The sequence below is a fragment of the Strix aluco genome, chromosome 24, assembly GCF_031877795.1.
Source record: "Strix aluco isolate bStrAlu1 chromosome 24, bStrAlu1.hap1, whole genome shotgun sequence".
Lineage (NCBI taxonomy): Eukaryota > Metazoa > Chordata > Aves > Strigiformes > Strigidae > Strix > Strix aluco.
Window position 1 is genome coordinate 793,713 of NC_133954.1, and position 23,292 is coordinate 817,004.

Here is a 23,292-nt window from a genome sequence, read left to right on the forward strand (position 1 = left end):
CGCTTTTGTGCAGAAAACAGTAACACTTGTTCAGAACGAAAGAAAGCACAGAGCCCCAGATTCTATGTTGTCCTGGAGAGCTTGCAGAGCACTGGGGAAAGGCAGGCAGAGAATTCCCTGATAGCACCTTCTCTGTGCCTGGGAAGCAGAAGTGTTCACATTGCTTCGCAAGAATCGCTTTTGTGCAGAAAACAGTAACACTTGTTCAGAAGGAAAGAAAGCACAGAGCCCCAGATTTTATGTTGTCCTGGAGAGCTTGCAGAGCACTGGGGAAAGGCAGGCAGAGAATTCCCTGCTAGCACCTTCTCTGTGCCTGGGAAGCAGAAGTGATCACATTGCTTCGCAGAATCGCTTTTGTGCAGAAAACAGTAACACTTGTTCAGAAGGAAAGAAAGCACAGAGCCCCAGATTTTATGTTGTCCTGGAGAGCTTGCAGAGCACTGGGGAAAGGCAGGCAGAGAATTCCCTGCTAGCACCTTCTCTGTGCCTGGGAAGCAGAAGTGTTCACATTGCTTCACAAGAATAGTGCAGAAAAAAGTAACACTTGTTCAGAAGGAAAGAAAGCACAGAGCCCCAGATTTGCTGTTGTCCTGGAGAGCTTGCAGAGCACTGGGGAAAGGCAGGCAGAGAATTCCCTGCTAGCACCTTCTCTGTGCCTGGGAAGCAGAAGTGTTCACATTGCTTCGCAGAATCGCTTTTGTGCAGAAAACAGTAACACTTGTTCAGAAGGAAAGAAAGCACAGAGCCCCAGATTTTATGTTGTCCTGGAGAGCTTGCAGAGCACTGGGGAAAGGCAGGCAGAGAATTCCTTGCTAGCACCTTCTCTGTGCCTGGGAAGCAGAAGTGTTCACATTGCTTCGCAGAATCGCTTTTGTGCAGAAAACAGTAACACTTGTTCAGAAGGAAAGAAAGCACAGAGCCCCAGATTTGCTGTTGTCCTGGAGAGCTTGCAGAGCACTGGGGAAAGGCAGGCAGAGAATTCCCTGCTAGCACCTTCTCTGTGCCTGGGAAGCAGAAGTGTTCACATTGCTTCGCAAGAACCGCTTTTGTGCAGAAAACAGTAACACTTGTTCAGAACGAAAGAAAGCACAGAGCCCCAGATTTTATGTTGTCCTGGAGAGCTTGCAGAGCACTGGGGAAAGGCAGGCAGAGAATTCCTTGCTAGCACCTTCTCTGTGCCTGGGAAGCAGAAGTGTTCACATTGCTTCGCAGAATCGCTTTTGTGCAGAAAACAGTAACACTTGTTCAGAACGAAAGAAAGCACAGAGCCCCAGATTTTATGTTGTCCTGGAGAGCTTGCAGAGCACTGGGGAAAGGCAGGCAGAGAATTCCTTGCTAGCACCTTCTCTGTGCCTGTTCACATTGCTTCGCAGAATCGCTTTTGTGCAGAAAACAGTAACACTTGTTCAGAACGAAAGAAAGCACAGAGCCCCAGATTTTATGTTGTCCTGGAGAGCTTGCAGAGCACTGGGGAAAGGCAGGCAGAGAATTCCCTGCTAGCACCTTCTCTGTGCCTGTTCACATTGCTTCGCAAGAATCGCTTTTGTGCAGAAAACAGTAACACTTGTTCAGAACGAAAGAAAGCACAGAGCCCCAGATTTGCTGTTGTCCTGGAGAGCTTGCAGAGCACTGGGGAAAGGCAGGCAGAGAATTCCCTGCTAGCACCTTCTCTGTGCCTGGGAAGCAGAAGTGTTCACATTGCTTCGCAAGAATCACTTTTGTGCAGAAAACAGTAACACTTGTTCAGAACGAAAGAAAGCACAGAGCCCCAGATTCTATGTTGTCCTGGAGAGCTTGCAGAGCACTGGGGAAAGGCAGGCAGAGAATTCCCTGCTAGCACCTTCTCTGTGCCTGTTCACATTGCTTCGCAGAATCGCTTTTGTGCAGAAAACAGTAACACTTGTTCAGAACGAAAGAAAGCACAGAGCCCCAGATTCTATGTTGTCCTGGAGAGCTTGCAGAGCACTGGGGAAAGGCAGGCAGAGAATTCCCTGATAGCACCTTCTCTGTGCCTGGGAAGCAGAAGTGTTCACATTGCTTCGCAAGAATCGCTTTTGTGCAGAAAACAGTAACACTTGTTCAGAAGGAAAGAAAGCACAGAGCCCCAGATTCTATGCTGTCCTGGAGAGCTTGCAGAGCACTGGGGAAAGGCAGGCAGAGAATTCCCTGCTAGCACCTTCTCTGTGCCTGGGAAGCAGAAGTGTTCACATTGCTTCGCAGAATCGCTTTTGTGCAGAAAACAGTAACACTTGTTCAGAAGGAAAGAAAGCACAGAGCCCCAGATTCTATGTTGTCCTGGAGAGCTTGCAGAGCACTGGGGAAAGGCCGGCAGAGAATTCCCTGCTAGCACCTTCTCTGTGCCTGGGAAGCAGAAGTGTTCACATTGCTTCGCAAGAATCGCTTTTGTGCAGAAAACAGTAACACTTGTTCAGAACGAAAGAAAGCACAGAGCCCCAGATTCTATGTTGTCCTGGAGAGCTTGCAGAGCACTGGGGAAAGGCAGGCAGAGAATTCCCTGCTAGCACCTTCTCTGTGCCTGTTCACATTGCTTCGCAAGAATCGCTTTTGTGCAGAAAACAGTAACACTTGTTCAGAAGGAAAGAAAGCACAGAGCCCCAGATTCTATGTTGCCCTGGAGAGCTTGCAGAGCACTGGGGAAAGGCAGGCAGAGAATTCCTTGCTAGCACCTTCTCTGTGCCTGGGAAGCAGAAGTGTTCACATTGCTTCGCAGAATCGCTTTTGTGCAGAAAACAGTAACACTTGTTCAGAACGAAAGAAAGCACAGAGCCCCAGATTTTATGTTGTCCTGGAGAGCTTGCAGAGCACTGGGGAAAGGCAGGCAGAGAATTCCTTGCTAGCACCTTCTCTGTGCCTGGGAAGCAGAAGTGTTCACATTGCTTCGCAGAATCGCTTTTGTGCAGAAAACAGTAACACTTGTTCAGAAGGAAAGAAAGCACAGAGCCCCAGATTTTATGTTGTCCTGGAGAGCTTGCAGAGCACTGGGGAAAGGCAGGCAGAGAATTCCTTGCTAGCACCTTCTCTGTGCCTGTTCACATTGCTTCGCAGAATCGCTTTTGTGCAGAAAACAGTAACACTTGTTCAGAACGAAAGAAAGCACAGAGCCCCAGATTTGCTGTTGTCCTGGAGAGCTTGCAGAGCACTGGGGAAAGGCAGGCAGAGAATTCCCTGCTAGCACCTTCTCTGTGCCTGGGAAGCAGAAGTGTTCACATTGCTTCGCAAGAATCACTTTTGTGCAGAAAACAGTAACACTTGTTCAGAACGAAAGAAAGCACAGAGCCCCAGATTCTATGTTGTCCTGGAGAGCTTGCAGAGCACTGGGGAAAGGCAGGCAGAGAATTCCCTGCTAGCACCTTCTCTGTGCCTGGGAAGCAGAAGTGTTCACATTGCTTCGCAAGAATCGCTTTTGTGCAGAAAACAGTAACACTTGTTCAGAAGGAAAGAAAGCACAGAGCCCCAGATTTTATGTTGTCCTGGAGAGCTTGCAGAGCACTGGGGAAAGGCAGGCAGAGAATTCCCTGCTAGCACCTTCTCTGTGCCTGGGAAGCAGAAGTGATCACATTGCTTCGCAGAATCGCTTTTGTGCAGAAAACAGTAACACTTGTTCAGAAGGAAAGAAAGCACAGAGCCCCAGATTTTATGTTGTCCTGGAGAGCTTGCAGAGCACTGGGGAAAGGCAGGCAGAGAATTCCCTGCTAGCACCTTCTCTGTGCCTGGGAAGCAGAAGTGTTCACATTGCTTCACAAGAATAGTGCAGAAAACAGTAACACTTGTTCAGAAGGAAAGAAAGCACAGAGCCCCAGATTCTATGTTGTCCTGGAGAGCTTGCAGAGCACTGGGGAAAGGCAGGCAGAGAATTCCCTGCTAGCACCTTCTCTGTGCCTGGGAAGCAGAAGTGTTCACATTGCTTCGCAGAATCGCTTTTGTGCAGAAAACAGTAACACTTGTTCAGAACGAAAGAAAGCAGAGAGCCCCAGATTCTATGTTGTCCTGGAGAGCTTGCAGAGCACTGGGGAAAGGCAGGCAGAGAATTCCTTGCTAGCACCTTCTCTGTGCCTGGGAAGCAGAAGTGTTCACATTGCTTCGCAGAATCGCTTTTGTGCAGAAAACAGTAACACTTGTTCAGAAGGAAAGAAAGCACAGAGCCCCAGATTTTATGTTGTCCTGGAGAGCTTGCAGAGCACTGGGGAAAGGCAGGCAGAGAATTCCTTGCTAGCACCTTCTCTGTGCCTGTTCACATTGCTTCGCAGAATCGCTTTTGTGCAGAAAACAGTAACACTTGTTCAGAACGAAAGAAAGCACAGAGCCCCAGATTTGCTGTTGTCCTGGAGAGCTTGCAGAGCACTGGGGAAAGGCAGGCAGAGAATTCCCTGCTAGCACCTTCTCTGTGCCTGGGAAGCAGAAGTGTTCACATTGCTTCGCAAGAATCACTTTTGTGCAGAAAACAGTAACACTTGTTCAGAAGGAAAGAAAGCACAGAGCCCCAGATTCTATGTTGTCCTGGAGAGCTTGCAGAGCACTGGGGAAAGGCAGGCAGAGAATTCCCTGCTAGCACCTTCTCTGTGCCTGTTCACATTGCTTCGCAGAATCGCTTTTGTGCAGAAAACAGTAACACTTGTTCAGAACGAAAGAAAGCACAGAGCCCCAGATTCTATGTTGTCCTGGAGAGCTTGCAGAGCACTGGGGAAAGGCAGGCAGAGAATTCCCTGATAGCACCTTCTCTGTGCCTGGGAAGCAGAAGTGTTCACATTGCTTCGCAAGAATCGCTTTTGTGCAGAAAACAGTAACACTTGTTCAGAAGGAAAGAAAGCACAGAGCCCCAGATTTTATGTTGTCCTGGAGAGCTTGCAGAGCACTGGGGAAAGGCAGGCAGAGAATTCCCTGCTAGCACCTTCTCTGTGCCTGGGAAGCAGAAGTGATCACATTGCTTCGCAGAATCGCTTTTGTGCAGAAAACAGTAACACTTGTTCAGAAGGAAAGAAAGCACAGAGCCCCAGATTTTATGTTGTCCTGGAGAGCTTGCAGAGCACTGGGGAAAGGCAGGCAGAGAATTCCCTGCTAGCACCTTCTCTGTGCCTGGGAAGCAGAAGTGTTCACATTGCTTCACAAGAATAGTGCAGAAAAAAGTAACACTTGTTCAGAAGGAAAGAAAGCACAGAGCCCCAGATTTGCTGTTGTCCTGGAGAGCTTGCAGAGCACTGGGGAAAGGCAGGCAGAGAATTCCCTGCTAGCACCTTCTCTGTGCCTGGGAAGCAGAAGTGTTCACATTGCTTCGCAGAATCGCTTTTGTGCAGAAAACAGTAACACTTGTTCAGAAGGAAAGAAAGCACAGAGCCCCAGATTTTATGTTGTCCTGGAGAGCTTGCAGAGCACTGGGGAAAGGCAGGCAGAGAATTCCTTGCTAGCACCTTCTCTGTGCCTGGGAAGCAGAAGTGTTCACATTGCTTCGCAGAATCGCTTTTGTGCAGAAAACAGTAACACTTGTTCAGAAGGAAAGAAAGCACAGAGCCCCAGATTTGCTGTTGTCCTGGAGAGCTTGCAGAGCACTGGGGAAAGGCAGGCAGAGAATTCCCTGCTAGCACCTTCTCTGTGCCTGGGAAGCAGAAGTGTTCACATTGCTTCGCAAGAACCGCTTTTGTGCAGAAAACAGTAACACTTGTTCAGAACGAAAGAAAGCACAGAGCCCCAGATTTTATGTTGTCCTGGAGAGCTTGCAGAGCACTGGGGAAAGGCAGGCAGAGAATTCCTTGCTAGCACCTTCTCTGTGCCTGGGAAGCAGAAGTGTTCACATTGCTTCGCAGAATCGCTTTTGTGCAGAAAACAGTAACACTTGTTCAGAACGAAAGAAAGCACAGAGCCCCAGATTTTATGTTGTCCTGGAGAGCTTGCAGAGCACTGGGGAAAGGCAGGCAGAGAATTCCTTGCTAGCACCTTCTCTGTGCCTGTTCACATTGCTTCGCAGAATCGCTTTTCTGCAGAAAACAGTAACACTTGTTCAGAACGAAAGAAAGCACAGAGCCCCAGATTTTATGTTGTCCTGGAGAGCTTGCAGAGCACTGGGGAAAGGCAGGCAGAGAATTCCTTGCTAGCACCTTCTCTGTGCCTGTTCACATTGCTTCGCAGAATCGCTTTTGTGCAGAAAACAGTAACACTTGTTCAGAACGAAAGAAAGCACAGAGCCCCAGATTTGCTGTTGTCCTGGAGAGCTTGCAGAGCACTGGGGAAAGGCAGGCAGAGAATTCCCTGCTAGCACCTTCTCTGTGCCTGGGAAGCAGAAGTGTTCACATTGCTTCGCAAGAATCACTTTTGTGCAGAAAACAGTAACACTTGTTCAGAACGAAAGAAAGCACAGAGCCCCAGATTCTATGTTGTCCTGGAGAGCTTGCAGAGCACTGGGGAAAGGCAGGCAGAGAATTCCCTGCTAGCACCTTCTCTGTGCCTGTTCACATTGCTTCGCAGAATCGCTTTTGTGCAGAAAACAGTAACACTTGTTCAGAACGAAAGAAAGCACAGAGCCCCAGATTCTATGTTGTCCTGGAGAGCTTGCAGAGCACTGGGGAAAGGCAGGCAGAGAATTCCCTGATAGCACCTTCTCTGTGCCTGGGAAGCAGAAGTGTTCACATTGCTTCGCAAGAATCGCTTTTGTGCAGAAAACAGTAACACTTGTTCAGAAGGAAAGAAAGCACAGAGCCCCAGATTCTATGCTGTCCTGGAGAGCTTGCAGAGCACTGGGGAAAGGCAGGCAGAGAATTCCCTGCTAGCACCTTCTCTGTGCCTGGGAAGCAGAAGTGTTCACATTGCTTCGCAGAATCGCTTTTGTGCAGAAAACAGTAACACTTGTTCAGAAGGAAAGAAAGCACAGAGCCCCAGATTCTATGTTGTCCTGGAGAGCTTGCAGAGCACTGGGGAAAGGCCGGCAGAGAATTCCCTGCTAGCACCTTCTCTGTGCCTGGGAAGCAGAAGTGTTCACATTGCTTCGCAAGAATCGCTTTTGTGCAGAAAACAGTAACACTTGTTCAGAACGAAAGAAAGCACAGAGCCCCAGATTCTATGTTGTCCTGGAGAGCTTGCAGAGCACTGGGGAAAGGCAGGCAGAGAATTCCCTGCTAGCACCTTCTCTGTGCCTGTTCACATTGCTTCGCAAGAATCGCTTTTGTGCAGAAAACAGTAACACTTGTTCAGAAGGAAAGAAAGCACAGAGCCCCAGATTCTATGTTGCCCTGGAGAGCTTGCAGAGCACTGGGGAAAGGCAGGCAGAGAATTCCTTGCTAGCACCTTCTCTGTGCCTGGGAAGCAGAAGTGTTCACATTGCTTCGCAGAATCGCTTTTGTGCAGAAAACAGTAACACTTGTTCAGAACGAAAGAAAGCACAGAGCCCCAGATTTTATGTTGTCCTGGAGAGCTTGCAGAGCACTGGGGAAAGGCAGGCAGAGAATTCCTTGCTAGCACCTTCTCTGTGCCTGGGAAGCAGAAGTGTTCACATTGCTTCGCAGAATCGCTTTTGTGCAGAAAACAGTAACACTTGTTCAGAACGAAAGAAAGCACAGAGCCCCAGATTTTATGTTGTCCTGGAGAGCTTGCAGAGCACTGGGGAAAGGCAGGCAGAGAATTCCTTGCTAGCACCTTCTCTGTGCCTGTTCACATTGCTTCGCAGAATCGCTTTTGTGCAGAAAACAGTAACACTTGTTCAGAACGAAAGAAAGCACAGAGCCCCAGATTTGATGTTGTCCTGGAGAGCTTGCAGAGCACTGGGGAAAGGCAGGCAGAGAATTCCCTGCTAGCACCTTCTCTGTGCCTGGGAAGCAGAAGTGTTCACATTGCTTCGCAAGAATCACTTTTGTGCAGAAAACAGTAACACTTGTTCAGAACGAAAGAAAGCACAGAGCCCCAGATTCTATGTTGTCCTGGAGAGCTTGCAGAGCACTGGGGAAAGGCAGGCAGAGAATTCCCTGCTAGCACCTTCTCTGTGCCTGGGAAGCAGAAGTGTTCACATTGCTTCGCAAGAATCGCTTTTGTGCAGAAAACAGTAACACTTGTTCAGAAGGAAAGAAAGCACAGAGCCCCAGATTTTATGTTGTCCTGGAGAGCTTGCAGAGCACTGGGGAAAGGCAGGCAGAGAATTCCCTGCTAGCACCTTCTCTGTGCCTGGGAAGCAGAAGTGATCACATTGCTTCGCAGAATCGCTTTTGTGCAGAAAACAGTAACACTTGTTCAGAAGGAAAGAAAGCACAGAGCCCCAGATTTTATGTTGTCCTGGAGAGCTTGCAGAGCACTGGGGAAAGGCAGGCAGAGAATTCCCTGCTAGCACCTTCTCTGTGCCTGGGAAGCAGAAGTGTTCACATTGCTTCACAAGAATAGTGCAGAAAACAGTAACACTTGTTCAGAAGGAAAGAAAGCACAGAGCCCCAGATTCTATGTTGTCCTGGAGAGCTTGCAGAGCACTGGGGAAAGGCAGGCAGAGAATTCCCTGCTAGCACCTTCTCTGTGCCTGGGAAGCAGAAGTGTTCACATTGCTTCGCAGAATCGCTTTTGTGCAGAAAACAGTAACACTTGTTCAGAAGGAAAGAAAGCACAGAGCCCCAGATTTTATGTTGTCCTGGAGAGCTTGCAGAGCACTGGGGAAAGGCAGGCAGAGAATTCCTTGCTAGCACCTTCTCTGTGCCTGGGAAGCAGAAGTGTTCACATTGCTTCGCAGAATCGCTTTTGTGCAGAAAACAGTAACACTTGTTCAGAAGGAAAGAAAGCACAGAGCCCCAGATTTGCTGTTGTCCTGGAGAGCTTGCAGAGCACTGGGGAAAGGCAGGCAGAGAATTCCCTGCTAGCACCTTCTCTGTGCCTGGGAAGCAGAAGTGTTCACATTGCTTCGCAAGAACCGCTTTTGTGCAGAAAACAGTAACACTTGTTCAGAACGAAAGAAAGCACAGAGCCCCAGATTTTATGTTGTCCTGGAGAGCTTGCAGAGCACTGGGGAAAGGCAGGCAGAGAATTCCTTGCTAGCACCTTCTCTGTGCCTGGGAAGCAGAAGTGTTCACATTGCTTCGCAGAATCGCTTTTGTGCAGAAAACAGTAACACTTGTTCAGAACGAAAGAAAGCACAGAGCCCCAGATTTTATGTTGTCCTGGAGAGCTTGCAGAGCACTGGGGAAAGGCAGGCAGAGAATTCCTTGCTAGCACCTTCTCTGTGCCTGTTCACATTGCTTCGCAGAATCGCTTTTGTGCAGAAAACAGTAACACTTGTTCAGAACGAAAGAAAGCACAGAGCCCCAGATTTTATGTTGTCCTGGAGAGCTTGCAGAGCACTGGGGAAAGGCAGGCAGAGAATTCCCTGCTAGCACCTTCTCTGTGCCTGTTCACATTGCTTCGCAAGAATCGCTTTTGTGCAGAAAACAGTAACACTTGTTCAGAACGAAAGAAAGCACAGAGCCCCAGATTCTATGTTGTCCTGGAGAGCTTGCAGAGCACTGGGGAAAGGCAGGCAGAGAATTCCTTGCTAGCACCTTCTCTGTGCCTGGGAAGCAGAAGTGTTCACATTGCTTCGCAGAATCGCTTTTGTGCAGAAAACAGTAACACTTGTTCAGAAGGAAAGAAAGCACAGAGCCCCAGATTTTATGTTGTCCTGGAGAGCTTGCAGAGCACTGGGGAAAGGCAGGCAGAGAATTCCTTGCTAGCACCTTCTCTGTGCCTGTTCACATTGCTTCGCAGAATCGCTTTTGTGCAGAAAACAGTAACACTTGTTCAGAACGAAAGAAAGCACAGAGCCCCAGATTTGCTGTTGTCCTGGAGAGCTTGCAGAGCACTGGGGAAAGGCAGGCAGAGAATTCCCTGCTAGCACCTTCTCTGTGCCTGGGAAGCAGAAGTGTTCACATTGCTTCGCAAGAATCACTTTTGTGCAGAAAACAGTAACACTTGTTCAGAACGAAAGAAAGCACAGAGCCCCAGATTCTATGTTGTCCTGGAGAGCTTGCAGAGCACTGGGGAAAGGCAGGCAGAGAATTCCCTGCTAGCACCTTCTCTGTGCCTGTTCACATTGCTTCGCAGAATCGCTTTTGTGCAGAAAACAGTAACACTTGTTCAGAACGAAAGAAAGCACAGAGCCCCAGATTCTATGTTGTCCTGGAGAGCTTGCAGAGCACTGGGGAAAGGCAGGCAGAGAATTCCCTGATAGCACCTTCTCTGTGCCTGGGAAGCAGAAGTGTTCACATTGCTTCGCAAGAATCGCTTTTGTGCAGAAAACAGTAACACTTGTTCAGAAGGAAAGAAAGCACAGAGCCCCAGATTCTATGCTGTCCTGGAGAGCTTGCAGAGCACTGGGGAAAGGCAGGCAGAGAATTCCCTGCTAGCACCTTCTCTGTGCCTGGGAAGCAGAAGTGTTCACATTGCTTCGCAGAATCGCTTTTGTGCAGAAAACAGTAACACTTGTTCAGAAGGAAAGAAAGCACAGAGCCCCAGATTCTATGTTGTCCTGGAGAGCTTGCAGAGCACTGGGGAAAGGCCGGCAGAGAATTCCCTGCTAGCACCTTCTCTGTGCCTGGGAAGCAGAAGTGTTCACATTGCTTCGCAAGAATCGCTTTTGTGCAGAAAACAGTAACACTTGTTCAGAACGAAAGAAAGCACAGAGCCCCAGATTCTATGTTGTCCTGGAGAGCTTGCAGAGCACTGGGGAAAGGCAGGCAGAGAATTCCCTGCTAGCACCTTCTCTGTGCCTGTTCACATTGCTTCGCAAGAATCGCTTTTGTGCAGAAAACAGTAACACTTGTTCAGAAGGAAAGAAAGCACAGAGCCCCAGATTCTATGTTGCCCTGGAGAGCTTGCAGAGCACTGGGGAAAGGCAGGCAGAGAATTCCTTGCTAGCACCTTCTCTGTGCCTGGGAAGCAGAAGTGTTCACATTGCTTCGCAGAATCGCTTTTGTGCAGAAAACAGTAACACTTGTTCAGAACGAAAGAAAGCACAGAGCCCCAGATTTTATGTTGTCCTGGAGAGCTTGCAGAGCACTGGGGAAAGGCAGGCAGAGAATTCCTTGCTAGCACCTTCTCTGTGCCTGGGAAGCAGAAGTGTTCACATTGCTTCGCAGAATCGCTTTTGTGCAGAAAACAGTAACACTTGTTCAGAAGGAAAGAAAGCACAGAGCCCCAGATTTTATGTTGTCCTGGAGAGCTTGCAGAGCACTGGGGAAAGGCAGGCAGAGAATTCCTTGCTAGCACCTTCTCTGTGCCTGTTCACATTGCTTCGCAGAATCGCTTTTGTGCAGAAAACAGTAACACTTGTTCAGAACGAAAGAAAGCACAGAGCCCCAGATTTGCTGTTGTCCTGGAGAGCTTGCAGAGCACTGGGGAAAGGCAGGCAGAGAATTCCCTGCTAGCACCTTCTCTGTGCCTGGGAAGCAGAAGTGTTCACATTGCTTCGCAAGAATCACTTTTGTGCAGAAAACAGTAACACTTGTTCAGAACGAAAGAAAGCACAGAGCCCCAGATTCTATGTTGTCCTGGAGAGCTTGCAGAGCACTGGGGAAAGGCAGGCAGAGAATTCCCTGCTAGCACCTTCTCTGTGCCTGGGAAGCAGAAGTGTTCACATTGCTTCGCAAGAATCGCTTTTGTGCAGAAAACAGTAACACTTGTTCAGAAGGAAAGAAAGCACAGAGCCCCAGATTTTATGTTGTCCTGGAGAGCTTGCAGAGCACTGGGGAAAGGCAGGCAGAGAATTCCCTGCTAGCACCTTCTCTGTGCCTGGGAAGCAGAAGTGATCACATTGCTTCGCAGAATCGCTTTTGTGCAGAAAACAGTAACACTTGTTCAGAAGGAAAGAAAGCACAGAGCCCCAGATTTTATGTTGTCCTGGAGAGCTTGCAGAGCACTGGGGAAAGGCAGGCAGAGAATTCCCTGCTAGCACCTTCTCTGTGCCTGGGAAGCAGAAGTGTTCACATTGCTTCACAAGAATAGTGCAGAAAACAGTAACACTTGTTCAGAAGGAAAGAAAGCACAGAGCCCCAGATTCTATGTTGTCCTGGAGAGCTTGCAGAGCACTGGGGAAAGGCAGGCAGAGAATTCCCTGCTAGCACCTTCTCTGTGCCTGGGAAGCAGAAGTGTTCACATTGCTTCGCAGAATCGCTTTTGTGCAGAAAACAGTAACACTTGTTCAGAAGGAAAGAAAGCACAGAGCCCCAGATTTTATGTTGTCCTGGAGAGCTTGCAGAGCACTGGGGAAAGGCAGGCAGAGAATTCCTTGCTAGCACCTTCTCTGTGCCTGGGAAGCAGAAGTGTTCACATTGCTTCGCAGAATCGCTTTTGTGCAGAAAACAGTAACACTTGTTCAGAAGGAAAGAAAGCACAGAGCCCCAGATTTGCTGTTGTCCTGGAGAGCTTGCAGAGCACTGGGGAAAGGCAGGCAGAGAATTCCCTGCTAGCACCTTCTCTGTGCCTGGGAAGCAGAAGTGTTCACATTGCTTCGCAAGAACCGCTTTTGTGCAGAAAACAGTAACACTTGTTCAGAACGAAAGAAAGCACAGAGCCCCAGATTTTATGTTGTCCTGGAGAGCTTGCAGAGCACTGGGGAAAGGCAGGCAGAGAATTCCTTGCTAGCACCTTCTCTGTGCCTGGGAAGCAGAAGTGTTCACATTGCTTCGCAGAATCGCTTTTGTGCAGAAAACAGTAACACTTGTTCAGAACGAAAGAAAGCACAGAGCCCCAGATTTTATGTTGTCCTGGAGAGCTTGCAGAGCACTGGGGAAAGGCAGGCAGAGAATTCCTTGCTAGCACCTTCTCTGTGCCTGTTCACATTGCTTCGCAGAATCGCTTTTGTGCAGAAAACAGTAACACTTGTTCAGAACGAAAGAAAGCACAGAGCCCCAGATTTTATGTTGTCCTGGAGAGCTTGCAGAGCACTGGGGAAAGGCAGGCAGAGAATTCCCTGCTAGCACCTTCTCTGTGCCTGTTCACATTGCTTCGCAAGAATCGCTTTTGTGCAGAAAACAGTAACACTTTTTCAGAACGAAAGAAAGCACAGAGCCCCAGATTCTATGTTGTCCTGGAGAGCTTGCAGAGCACTGGGGAAAGGCAGGCAGAGAATTCCTTGCTAGCACCTTCTCTGTGCCTGGGAAGCAGAAGTGTTCACATTGGTTCGCAGAATCGCTTTTGTGCAGAAAACAGTAACACTTGTTCAGAGGGAAAGAAAGCACAGAGCCCCAGATTTTATGTTGTCCTGGAGAGCTTGCAGAGCACTGGGGAAAGGCAGGCAGAGAATTCCTTGCTAGCACCTTCTCTGTGCCTGTTCACATTGCTTCGCAGAATCGCTTTTGTGCAGAAAACAGTAACACTTGTTCAGAACGAAAGAAAGCACAGAGCCCCAGATTTGCTGTTGTCCTGGAGAGCTTGCAGAGCACTGGGGAAAGGCAGGCAGAGAATTCCCTGCTAGCACCTTCTCTGTGCCTGGGAAGCAGAAGTGTTCACATTGCTTCGCAAGAATCACTTTTGTGCAGAAAACAGTAACACTTGTTCAGAACGAAAGAAAGCACAGAGCCCCAGATTCTATGTTGTCCTGGAGAGCTTGCAGAGCACTGGGGAAAGGCAGGCAGAGAATTCCCTGCTAGCACCTTCTCTGTGCCTGTTCACATTGCTTCGCAGAATCGCTTTTGTGCAGAAAACAGTAACACTTGTTCAGAACGAAAGAAAGCACAGAGCCCCAGATTCTATGTTGTCCTGGAGAGCTTGCAGAGCACTGGGGAAAGGCAGGCAGAGAATTCCCTGATAGCACCTTCTCTGTGCCTGGGAAGCAGAAGTGTTCACATTGCTTCGCAAGAATCGCTTTTGTGCAGAAAACAGTAACACTTGTTCAGAAGGAAAGAAAGCACAGAGCCCCAGATTTTATGTTGTCCTGGAGAGCTTGCAGAGCACTGGGGAAAGGCAGGCAGAGAATTCCCTGCTAGCACCTTCTCTGTGCCTGGGAAGCAGAAGTGATCACATTGCTTCGCAGAATCGCTTTTGTGCAAAAAACAGTAACACTTGTTCAGAAGGAAAGAAAGCACAGAGCCCCAGATTTTATGTTGTCCTGGAGAGCTTGCAGAGCACTGGGGAAAGGCAGGCAGAGAATTCCCTGCTAGCACCTTCTCTGTGCCTGGGAAGCAGAAGTGTTCACATTGCTTCACAAGAATAGTGCAGAAAACAGTAACACTTGTTCAGAAGGAAAGAAAGCACAGAGCCCCAGATTCTATGTTGTCCTGGAGAGCTTGCAGAGCACTGGGGAAAGGCAGGCAGAGAATTCCCTGCTAGCACCTTCTCTGTGCCTGGGAAGCAGAAGTGTTCACATTGCTTCGCAGAATCGCTTTTGTGCAGAAAACAGTAACACTTGTTCAGAACGAAAGAAAGCACAGAGCCCCAGATTTTATGTTGTCCTGGAGAGCTTGCAGAGCACTGGGGAAAGGCAGGCAGAGAATTCCTTGCTAGCACCTTCTCTGTGCCTGGGAAGCAGAAGTGTTCACATTGCTTCGCAGAATCGCTTTTGTGCAGAAAACAGTAACACTTGTTCAGAACGAAAGAAAGCACAGAGCCCCAGATTTGCTGTTGTCCTGGAGAGCTTGCAGAGCACTGGGGAAAGGCAGGCAGAGAATTCCCTGCTAGCACCTTCTCTGTGCCTGGGAAGCAGAAGTGTTCACATTGCTTCGCAAGAACCGCTTTTGTGCAGAAAACAGTAACACTTGTTCAGAACGAAAGAAAGCACAGAGCCCCAGATTTTATGTTGTCCTGGAGAGCTTGCAGAGCACTGGGGAAAGGCAGGCAGAGAATTCCTTGCTAGCACCTTCTCTGTGCCTGGGAAGCAGAAGTGTTCACATTGCTTCGCAGAATCGCTTTTGTGCAGAAAACAGTAACACTTGTTCAGAACGAAAGAAAGCACAGAGCCCCAGATTTTATGTTGTCCTGGAGAGCTTGCAGAGCACTGGGGAAAGGCAGGCAGAGAATTCCTTGCTAGCACCTTCTCTGTGCCTGTTCACATTGCTTCGCAGAATCGCTTTTGTGCAGAAAACAGTAACACTTGTTCAGAACGAAAGAAAGCACAGAGCCCCAGATTTGCTGTTGTCCTGGAGAGCTTGCAGAGCACTGGGGAAAGGCAGGCAGAGAATTCCCTGCTAGCACCTTCTCTGTGCCTGGGAAGCAGAAGTGTTCACATTGCTTCGCAAGAATCACTTTTGTGCAGAAAACAGTAACACTTGTTCAGAACGAAAGAAAGCACAGAGCCCCAGATTCTATGTTGTCCTGGAGAGCTTGCAGAGCACTGGGGAAAGGCAGGCAGAGAATTCCCTGCTAGCACCTTCTCTGTGCCTGTTCACATTGCTTCGCAGAATCGCTTTTGTGCAGAAAACAGTAACACTTGTTCAGAACGAAAGAAAGCACAGAGCCCCAGATTCTATGTTGTCCTGGAGAGCTTGCAGAGCACTGGGGAAAGGCAGGCAGAGAATTCCCTGATAGCACCTTCTCTGTGCCTGGGAAGCAGAAGTGTTCACATTGCTTCGCAAGAATCGCTTTTGTGCAGAAAACAGTAACACTTGTTCAGAAGGAAAGAAAGCACAGAGCCCCAGATTTTATGTTGTCCTGGAGAGCTTGCAGAGCACTGGGGAAAGGCAGGCAGAGAATTCCCTGCTAGCACCTTCTCTGTGCCTGGGAAGCAGAAGTGATCACATTGCTTCGCAGAATCGCTTTTGTGCAGAAAACAGTAACACTTGTTCAGAAGGAAAGAAAGCACAGAGCCCCAGATTTTATGTTGTCCTGGAGAGCTTGCAGAGCACTGGGGAAAGGCAGGCAGAGAATTCCCTGCTAGCACCTTCTCTGTGCCTGGGAAGCAGAAGTGTTCACATTGCTTCACAAGAATAGTGCAGAAAACAGTAACACTTGTTCAGAAGGAAAGAAAGCACAGAGCCCCAGATTCTATGTTGTCCTGGAGAGCTTGCAGAGCACTGGGGAAAGGCAGGCAGAGAATTCCCTGCTAGCACCTTCTCTGTGCCTGGGAAGCAGAAGTGTTCACATTGCTTCGCAGAATCGCTTTTGTGCAGAAAACAGTAACACTTGTTCAGAAGGAAAGAAAGCACAGAGCCCCAGATTTTATGTTGTCCTGGAGAGCTTGCAGAGCACTGGGGAAAGGCAGGCAGAGAATTCCTTGCTAGCACCTTCTCTGTGCCTGGGAAGCAGAAGTGTTCACATTGCTCCGCAGAATCGCTTTTGTGCAGAAAACAGTAACACTTGTTCAGAACGAAAGAAAGCACAGAGCCCCAGATTTGCTGTTGTCCTGGAGAGCTTGCAGAGCACTGGGGAAAGGCAGGCAGAGAATTCCCTGCTAGCACCTTCTCTGTGCCTGGGAAGCAGAAGTGTTCACATTGCTTCGCAAGAACCGCTTTTGTGCAGAAAACAGTAACACTTGTTCAGAACGAAAGAAAGCACAGAGCCCCAGATTTTATGTTGTCCTGGAGAGCTTGCAGAGCACTGGGGAAAGGCAGGCAGAGAATTCCTTGCTAGCACCTTCTCTGTGCCTGGGAAGCAGAAGTGTTCACATTGCTTCGCAGAATCGCTTTTGTGCAGAAAACAGTAACACTTGTTCAGAACGAAAGAAAGCACAGAGCCCCAGATTTTATGTTGTCCTGGAGAGCTTGCAGAGCACTGGGGAAAGGCAGGCAGAGAATTCCTTGCTAGCACCTTCTCTGTGCCTGTTCACATTGCTTCGCAGAATCGCTTTTGTGCAGAAAACAGTAACACTTGTTCAGAACGAAAGAAAGCACAGATCCCCAGATTTGCTGTTGTCCTGGAGAGCTTGCAGAGCACTGGGGAAAGGCAGGCAGAGAATTCCCTGCTAGCACCTTCTCTGTGCCTGGGAAGCAGAAGTGATCACATTGCTTCGCAAGAATCGCTTTTGTGCAGAAAACACTAACACTTGTTCAGAAGGAAAGAAAGCACAGAGCCCCAGATTTTATGTTGTCCTGGAGAGCTTGCAGAGCACTGGGGAAAGGCAGGCAGAGAATTCCCTGCTAGCACCTTCTCTGTGCCTGGGAAGCAGAAGTGTTCACATTGCTTCGCAGAATCGCTTTTGTGCAGAGAACAGTAACACTTGTTCAGAAGGAAAGAAAGCACAGAGCCCCAGATTTTATGTTGTCCTGGAGAGCTTGCAGAGCACTGGGGAAAGGCAGGCAGAGAATTCCCTGCTAGCACCTTCTCTGTGCCTGGGAAGCAGAAGTGTTCACATTGCTTCGCAGAATCGCTTTTGTGCAGAAAACAGTAACACTTGTTCAGAACGAAAGAAAGCACAGAGCCCCAGATTTTATGTTGTCCTGGAGAGCTTGCAGAGCACTGGGGAAAGGCAGGCAGAGAATTCCTTGCTAGCACCTTCTCTGTGCCTGGGAAGCAGAAGTGTTCACATTGCTTCGCAGAATCGCTTTTGTGCAGAAAACAGTAACACTTGTTCAGAACGAAAGAAAGCACAGAGCCCCAGATTTTATGTTGTCCTGGAGAGCTTGCAGAGCACTGGGGAAAGGCAGGCAGAGAATTCCTTGCTAGCACCTTCTCTGTGCCTGTTCACATTGCTTCGCAGAATCGCTTTTGTGCAGAAAACAGTAACACTTGTTCAGAACGAAAGAAAGCACAGATCCCCAGATTTGCTGTTGTCCTGGAGAGCTTGCAGAGCACTGGGGAAAGGCAGGCAGAGAATTCCCTGCTAGCACCTTCTCTGTGCCTGGGAAGCAGAAGTGATCACATTGCTTCGCAAGAATCGCTTTTGTGCAGAAAACACTAACACTTGTTCAGAAGGAAAGAAAGCACAGAGCCCCAGATTTTATGTTGTCCTGGAGAGCTTGCAGAGCACTGGGGAAAGGCAGGCAGAGAATTCCCTGCTAGCACCTTCTCTGTGCCTGGGAAGCAGAAGTGTTCACATTGCTTCGCAGAATCGCTTTTGTGCAGAGAACAGTAACACTTGTTCAGAAGGAAAGAAAGCACAGAGCCCCAGATTTTATGTTGTCCTGGAGAGCTTGCAGAGCACTGGGGAAAGGCAGGCAGAGAATTCCCTGCTAGCACCTTCTCTGTGCCTGGGAAGCAGAAGTGTTCACATTGCTTCGCAGAATCGCTTTTGTGCAGAAAACAGTAACACTTGTTCAGAAGGAAAGAAAGCACAGAGCCCCAGATTTTATGTTGTCCTGGAGAGCTTGCAGAGCACTGGGGAAAGGCAGGCAGAGAATTCCTTGCTAGCACCTTCTCTGTGCCTGGGAAGCAGAAGTGTTCACATTGCTTCGCAGAATCGCTTTTGTGCAGAGAACAGTAACACTTGTTCAGAAGGAAAGAAAGCACAGAGCCCCAGATTTTATGTTGTCCTGGAGAGCTTGCAGAGCACTGGGGAAAGGCAGGCAGAGAATTCCTTGCTAGCACCTTCTCTGTGCCTGGGAAGCAGAAGTGTTCACATTGCTTCGCAGAATCGCTTTTGTGCAGAAAACAGTAACACTTGTTCAGAAGGAAAGAAAGCACAGAGCCCCAGATTCTATGTTGTCCTGGAGAGCTTGCAGAGCACTGGGGAAAGGCAGGCAGAGAATTCCCTGATAGCACCTTCTCTGTGCCTGTTCACATTGCTTCGCAAGAATCGCTTTTGTGCAGAAAACACTAACACTTGTTCAGAAGGAAAGAAAGCACAGAGCCCCAGATTCTATGTTGTCCTGGAGAGCTTGCAGAGCACTGGGGAAAGGCAGGCAGAGAATTCCTTGCTAGCACCTTCTCTGTGCCTGGGAAGCAGAAGTGTTCACATTGCTTCGCAGAATAGCTTTTGTGCAGAAAACAGTAACACTTGTTCAGAACGAAAGAAAGCACAGAGCCCCAGATTCTATGTTGTCCTGGAGAGTTTGCAGGGCACTGGGGAAAGGCAGGCAGAGAATTCCCTGCTAGCACCTTCTCTGTGCCTGGGAAGCAGAAGTGTTCACATTGCTTCGCAGAATCGCTTTTGTGCAGAAAACAGTAACACTTGTTCAGAAGGAAAGAAAGCACAGAGCCCCAGATTTTATGTTGTCCTGGAGAGCTTGCAGAGCACTGGGGAAACGCAGGCAGAGAATTCCTTGCTAGCACCTTCTCTGTGCCTGTTCACATTGCTTCGCAGAATCGCTTTTGTGCAGAAAACAGTAACACTTGTTCAGAACGAAAGAAAGCACAGAGCCCCAGATTTGCTGTTGTCCTGGAGAGCTTGCAGAGCACTGGGGAAAGTCAGGCAGAGAATTCCCTGCTAGCACCTTCTCTGTGTCTGGGAAGCAGAAGTGATCACATTGCTTCGCAAGAATCGCTTTTGTGCAGAAAACACTAACACTTGTTCAGAAGGAAAGAAAGCACAGAGCCCCAGATTTTATGTTGTCCTGGAGAGCTTGCAGAGCACTGGGGAAAGGCAGGCAGAGAATTCCCTGCTAGCACCTTCTCTGTGCCTGTTCACATTGCTTCGCAGAATCGCTTTTGTGCAGAAAACAGTAACACTTGTTCAGAACGAAAGAAAGCACAGAGCCCCAGATTCTATGTTGTCCTGGAGAGCTTGCAGAGCACTGGGGAAAGGCAGGCAGAGAATTCCCTGATAGCACCTTCTCTGTGCCTGGGAAGCAGAAGTGTTCACATTGCTTCGCAAGAATCGCTTTTGTGCAGAAAACAGTAACACTTGTTCAGAAGGAAAGAAAGCACAGAGCCCCAGATTTTATGTTGTCCTGGAGAGCTTGCAGAGCACTGGGGAAAGGCAGGCAGAGAATTCCCTGCTAGCACCTTCTCTGTGCCTGGGAAGCAGAAGTGATCACATTGCTTCGCAGAATCGCTTTTGTGCAGAAAACAGTAACACTTGTTCAGAAGGAAAGAAAGCACAGAGCCCCAGATTTTATGTTGTCCTGGAGAGCTTGCAGAGCACTGGGGAAAGGCAGGCAGAGAATTCCCTGCTAGCACCTTCTCTGTGCCTGGGAAGCAGAAGTGTTCACATTGCTTCACAAGAATAGTGCAGAAAACAGTAACACTTGTTCAGAAGGAAAGAAAGCACAGAGCCCCAGATTCTATGTTGTCCTGGAGAGCTTGCAGAGCACTGGGGAAAGGCAGGCAGAGAATTCCCTGCTAGCACCTTCTCTGTGCCTGGGAAGCAGAAGTGTTCACATTGCTTCGCAGAATCGCTTTTGTGCAGAAAACAGTAACACTTGTTCAGAAGGAAAGAAAGCACAGAGCCCCAGATTTTATGTTGTCCTGGAGAGCTTGCAGAGCACTGGGGAAAGGCAGGCAGAGAATTCCTTGCTAGCACCTTCTCTGTGCCTGGGAAGCAGAAGTGTTCACATTGCTTCGCAGAATCGCTTTTGTGCAGAAAACAGTAACACTTGTTCAGAACGAAAGAAAGCACAGAGCCCCAGATTTGCTGTTGTCCTGGAGAGCTTGCAGAGCACTGGGGAAAGGCAGGCAGAGAATTCCCTGCTAGCACCTTCTCTGTGCCTGGGAAGCAGAAGTGTTCACATTGCTTCGCAAGAACCGCTTTTGTGCAGAAAACAGTAACACTTGTTCAGAACGAAAGAAAGCACAGAGCCCCAGATTTTATGTTGTCCTGGAGAGCTTGCAGAGCACTGGGGAAAGGCAGGCAGAGAATTCCTTGCTAGCACCTTCTCTGTGCCTGGGAAGCAGAAGTGTTCACATTGCTTCGCAGAATCGCTTTTGTGCAGAAAACAGTAACACTTGTTCAGAACGAAAGAAAGCACAGAGCCCCAGATTTTATGTTGTCCTGGAGAGCTTGCAGAGCACTGGGGAAAGGCAGGCAGAGAATTCCTTGCTAGCACCTTCTCTGTGCCTGTTCACATTGCTTCGCAGAATCGCTTTTGTGCAGAAAACAGTAACACTTGTTCAGAACGAAAGAAAGCACAGATCCCCAGATTTGCTGTTGTCCTGGAGAGCTTGCAGAGCACTGGGGAAAGGCAGGCAGAGAATTCCCTGCTAGCACCTTCTCTGTGCCTGGGAAGCAGAAGTGATCACATTGCTTCGCAAGAATCGCTTTTGTGCAGAAAACACTAACACTTGTTCAGAAGGAAAGAAAGCACAGAGCCCCAGATTTTATGTTGTCCTGGAGAGCTTGCAGAGCACTGGGGAAAGGCAGGCAGAGAATTCCCTGCTAGCACCTTCTCTGTGCCTGGGAAGCAGAAGTGATCACATTGCTTCGCAAGAATCGCTTTTGTGCAGAAAACAGTAACACTTGTTCAGAAGGAAAGAAAGCACAGAGCCCCAGATTTTATGTTGTCCTGGAGAGCTTGCAGAGCACTGGGGAAAGGCAGGCAGAGAATTCCCTGCTAGCACCTTCTCTGTGCCTGGGAAGCAGAAGTGTTCACATTGCTTCGCAGAATCGCTTTTGTGCAGAAAACAGTAACACTTGTTCAGAAGGAAAGAAAGCACAGAGCCCCAGATTTTATGTTGTCCTGGAGAGCTTGCAGAGCACTGGGGAAAGGCAGGCAGAGAATTCCTTGCTAGCACCTTCTCTGTGCCTGGGAAGCAGAAGTGTTCACATTGCTTCGCAGAATCGCTTTTGTGCAGAGAACAGTAACACTTGTTCAGAAGGAAAGAAAGCACAGAGCCCCAGATTTTATGTTGTCCTGGAGAGCTTGCAGAGCACTGGGGAAAGGCAGGCAGAGAATTCCTTGCTAGCACCTTCTCTGTGCCTGGGAAGCAGAAGTGTTCACATTGCTTCGCAGAATCGCTTTTGTGCAGAAAACAGTAACACTTGTTCAGAAGGAAAGAAAGCACAGAGCCCCAGATTCTATGTTGTCCTGGAGAGCTTGCAGAGCACTGGGGAAAGGCAGGCAGAGAATTCCCTGCTAGCACCTTCTCTGTGCCTGGGAAGCAGAAGTGTTCACATTGCTTCGCAGAATCGCTTTTGTGCAGAAAACAGTAACACTTGTTCAGAAGGAAAGAAAGCACAGAGCCCCAGATTTTATGTTGTCCTGGAGAGCTTGCAGAGCACTGGGGAAAGGCAGGCAGAGAATTCCTTGCTAGCACCTTCTCTGTGCCTGGGAAGCAGAAGTGTTCACATTGCTTCGCAGAATCGCTTTTGTGCAGAGAACAGTAACACTTGTTCAGAAGGAAAGAAAGCACAGAGCCCCAGATTTTATGTTGTCCTGGAGAGCTTGCAGAGCACTGGGGAAAGGCAGGCAGAGAATTCCTTGCTAGCACCTTCTCTGTGCCTGGGAAGCAGAAGTGTTCACATTGCTTCGCAAGAATCGCTTTTGTGCAGAAAACAGTAACACTTGTTCAGAAGGAAAGAAAGCACAGAGCCCCAGATTCTATGTTGTCCTGGAGAGCTTGCAGAGCACTGGGGAAAGGCAGGCAGAGAATTCCCTGATAGCACCTTCTCTGTGCCTGTTCACATTGCTTCGCAAGAATCGCTTTTGTGCAGAAAACACTAACACTTGTTCAGAAGGAAAGAAAGCACAGAGCCCCAGATTCTATGTTGCCCTGGAGAGCTTGCAGAGCACTGGGGAAAGGCAGGCAGAGAATTCCTTGCTAGCACCTTCTCTGTGCCTGGGAAGCAGAAGTGTTCACATTGCTTCGCAGAATAGCTTTTGTGCAGAAAACAGTAACACTTGTTCAGAAGGAAAGAAAGCACAGAGCCCCAGATTCTATGTTGTCCTGGAGAGTTTGCAGGGCACTGGGGAAAGGCAGGCAGAGAATTCCCTGCTAGCACCTTCTCTGTGTCTCTGAAGCAGAAGTGATCACATTGCTTCGCAAGAATCGCTTTTGTGCAGAAAACACTAACACTTGTTCAGAAGGAAAGAAAGCACAGAGCCCCAGATTTTATGTTGTCCTGGAGAGCTTGCAGAGCACTGGGGAAAGGCAGGCAGAGAATTCCCTGCTAGCACCTTCTCTGTGCCTGGGAAGCAGAAGTGTTCACATTGCTTCGCAAGAATCGCTTTTGTGCAGAAAACACTAACACTTGTTCAGAAGGAAAGAAAGCACAGAGCCCCAGATTTTATGTTGTCCTGGAGAGCTTGCAGAGCACTGGGGAAAGGCAGGCAGAGAATTCCCTGCTAGCACCTTCTCTGTGCCTGTTCACATTGCTTCGCAGAATCGCTTTTGTGCAGAAAACAGTAACACTTGTTCAGAACGAAAGAAAGCACAGAGCCCCAGATTTGCTGTTGTCCTGGAGAGCTTGCAGAGCACTGGGGAAAGGCAGGCAGAGAATTCCCTGCTAGCACCTTCTCTGTGCCTGGGAAGCAGAAGTGTTCACATTGCTTCGCAGAATCGCTTTTGTGCAGAAAACAGTAACACTTGTTCAGAACG